This window comes from Spermophilus citellus (genome assembly GCF_964194105.1).
Source record: "Spermophilus citellus genome assembly, chromosome: 10".
NCBI lineage: Eukaryota > Metazoa > Chordata > Mammalia > Rodentia > Sciuridae > Spermophilus > Spermophilus citellus.
Window position 1 is genome coordinate 81,443,667 of NC_138197.1, and position 3,692 is coordinate 81,447,358.

Below are 3,692 nucleotides of genomic sequence, written 5' to 3' on the forward strand. Positions count from 1 at the left end.
TATCTACCACTTTAGAACATATCTTACTACCACCATTTTTACATTTAACATTTCTTTTCCCAAGGCTGTCTTTATTTCTGAGTATTTACTGATGTCTTCACAATTCAACAACTATAAGTTTGAAAGTCATAGAGATATCAAATAGGAACATGAAAATCAAAGTTAAAGAACTCTTTCTATTATTATTATTATTAACCAACTAAAAATAGGAATTTTCTCTTATTAAAGTTGAAAATACTTTCATTTTTACATATTCTTAAATGTAATTATCATATTTAATATACTTTTTAAATTTAAAATATTTTGAATTTAAATATTTTTATTAAAAAAAGGCCTCACAATAAGACATTGTAGGCAGTCTGAAATAATAGTACCCTAATTTACAAAACAGGATGCTTGAACTTGAAATTGGATTTGTATATTCATTCTCTAAACAATGTTTGGAATTTTGAGCTTTTTTTTTAACTTATCTAAATTTAATTTTATTTATAATCTTATAAGATGAAAAGGTATACTTTTCCTAATATCTCATGGAATTTTTTATGAAAACCAAATACCTATCATAACTTAGACCATTAACTCCAAATTCCTTCAATTTCCTTTTGTTTTCAGGGTCATTGGTATCATCGCCCCAGCAGAATGTGACTAGTCCCTTAGCTTTTGCCTCTTGGATATAGGACGGATTTCTGAGCAGGTCTTCAGTATGTGCGTTAATCCCCAGAAGACTTTCAAACTCTGCAAAGCTCATTGTGATGGGGGTTGTCCAACATCTGAGATCCATAAGTTCAGGGTAAATATCAGATTTTCCTTAAGTCAAAAATAATATGGGATATTTGTTCTGCTTCTGCTGAACCATTGTACAACTATCTGCATCAAATGAAGAAATGGTGGTAGTAAGATACGCTCTAAAGTGGTTCCAAAGTTTTCTAAAACAGTTTTTTAAATTATATCCAAAAACATATTCATGTCAAAATATGTTGATAAGTTAGCATCCCACATTCCATCCCTTTGTTGGCAGATCCATTTTATTTCTATGTTAAACCCTACATATTCCGGGAAAGATTCTAAAACCATCTTAAGAGAAGGAAATGGCTGATTTTCAGAAAAGGAATTTTCTTCCTCAATCACAGAATCTTGTTGATCTTTAGATTTTAATGCAATCACATGGGTGAGCTTTAACAACTGGAGTTGGTCAAATGTTAGTTCCTTTACTGGAATTTCAAATAATTCAACTAGATCAGCATCAAACTTCTTCTTCATGGTCAAACATCAGATGGATCACGATATACCACAGGCACAATGTCTTTTGAAAGATGAACATCAAATTCTACAAAGGCTGCACCATGACTAGCAAGCAGCATTTCTTAAAGAAGCAATAGTATTTTCTTGAACTGTAGCCAGCTGGGAAGTTGTTTTTGAATTCCCTGAATCTCTGTGTCCAACATCCCGTGGTATTCTTGGCTTCCAATACTTGGAAAATGAAGATTTCATGTCACAGTTGTATCCTGGTAATGGCTTAATAATGATAAAGTCAACTCTCGTTTTGCTTATTTTTTTTCCTGGAATTTTTGCTCATGATGGGAAGAGTAAGAATTCCAGCACTCTTCCCACTCTCTACATGAATGAACATGTAGTTCAGGGTGATGCCCCTCCTGGACTTGTGGGTACAGCCTGTCTCTTATTATCCACCATTGCAGAGAGTGGGAAGAGATCTTCCCCCCGAAAATCAAAGATTTATTCCAGGTTATCTGGTTCCATTGTCTGCATGCTATAGTCTGTCCAGAGATCAGGCTGTAAGCCATTACCACACTCTGGATGTGAATGCCTGCACTTGAACTCATTGTCACTCATTAAAGATATCTCCAAGGTATTGGACATTTTGTGAAGAACAGTGGAAGATACCCTATCATTATCATCTTCCTATGGACCCTCTAGTGTAAGCTTTACCCTAAATCTAGACTTTTTAAATTTTTTCCTGGTTATTGAGATTGAAGGTTTTTCAGAATAATGTAAATGTAATGTTATTTCAGTCACGCCAGCCACCTAGAATTCAGAGTTTCAACACCACTGTGGATTCCAAATTGACCATCATCAATAATAATTTCATTTTCTTTCACCAGTCTCAAACTCTGAAAGAAGAGGCACAGCATTTTGTGGGTTCCAGTTTCTCAAAGCATCATAACTTCCACATATCACAAAAACTTCGCCTGGTAAAAGATTTCTTCTTATTTCAGAGGTAACTTGAGAAGGTGTCATTTTGATGGATTTGTTTTATGATGTCTTGACAAACAGAGGCCGGATACTCTGCAATGGCTTTCTGCAGGCTGGAGAGCTGTAGGAACCAGCAGTGGCACAGCCAAGATGCTGAACCTCAGATCAAGAAGAATCAATGTTGCTACCCAAGTCTGAGACTGAAGGCTTCTGGAAAGTCCCTGAAGAACCACTGGCAGAGTCTACTTTGGAAGAGTGAAGGAACTAGAGTCTGATGTTCTCAGGGGATCACAGCAGCAATCATCACCTGTTTAAGAAGAACCAATCTTCCATCTGCTAAGGAATTTTGAGCTTTTAATCCAAATGATGCAAGAGTAATATGAATTGTTATAAGGTAAAAAATTTACAAAGGCAAGTATAAAAACAACCTGCCCACATACATAAATAGCAAATTATTACTCATAAAAAATGTTTTATATTTCTTAGAACATGCTCCATCATATCATCATTTCCCTGTTATTCCTAGCTAGTTCCTACATTTTTTATTACCCCTTAAATATGATTTTTCCAAAAGTTTCTTTTGACCTCTGAAATTTAAAATTTCAGTTCAAGGATTGTGCTCCCAAATACTTTCATCAACCTTCATTTATTCAGTTGCTATATTCCCTAGCTCACGGATAGAAGGATTTTGTAGTCCATTGATAGTGTTAAGTTGTCATCTAGAAGATTCATAACTGGCCTAGAACTTGGGAACTTCTAAGACACTGCCTATGAGTTTATCTGTTTTTAGGAGACCAAAGACTGCAATCTGTGGAGAAAATCACTATGGTAGATAATGCTTTCTTACAAATTATGGATAGCCCTGCACCTAGCATTAAAAGTTCTGGAATATAATTCATAAAATTTGTGAAACTACTGAGAAAACTTAGGCACTGATGTACTATGATTAGTTTTCCTCTGGAGGGCCTCCTCTGATAGTGCTATGAACCATAAAGCATATATGAGATGGAAAGGGTAAGGAATCGTAACTAAACATACACGAGTAGGAAGAAGAAAAAGCAAGAATTGAGATGACAACTTCCTCAATAACACAGAAAATTAAAGAATTCCCACACATTCTTGACTGATTGATTAATTGTTGTTCTTGTTGTATGTGTGTGTGAGAGAGAGTGGGAGAGAGAGAAGGAGAGAAAGAGAATGAGTGAACTTGATAGAGAAAATTATTCCACGTTTTACCATATTGAAATCTATGCTACTTTTTCCATATATTTATATTTTCAATATTTTTAAGATTACTATTCTCTTATTTCAATCATAATACTTTTCTTTGTCTTAGAAATATTGTGGTTAATGATTAAATACATTTGTTTGAGGTAAGACGGGATTAGATAATATATAGAATATGAGGTTATTTATATTTTTAAGAAAATATTGTCATTATTTTGAATCCTTAAACTTACTTCTGTTTCTAACTTATATCT

At 34.2% G+C, this 3,692-nt stretch overlaps 1 pseudogene across 1 annotated transcript; it reads right to left on the minus strand.

The window, feature by feature from the left end:
* Nucleotides 1–520: 520 nt before the first annotated feature.
* On the minus strand, nucleotides 521–1,994 carry LOC308658276 (glycerophosphocholine phosphodiesterase GPCPD1-like; annotated as a pseudogene). The gene has a single exon. The product of its transcript is annotated as a glycerophosphocholine phosphodiesterase GPCPD1-like (transcript).
* Between the last annotated feature and the right edge of the window lie 1,698 nt (nucleotides 1,995–3,692).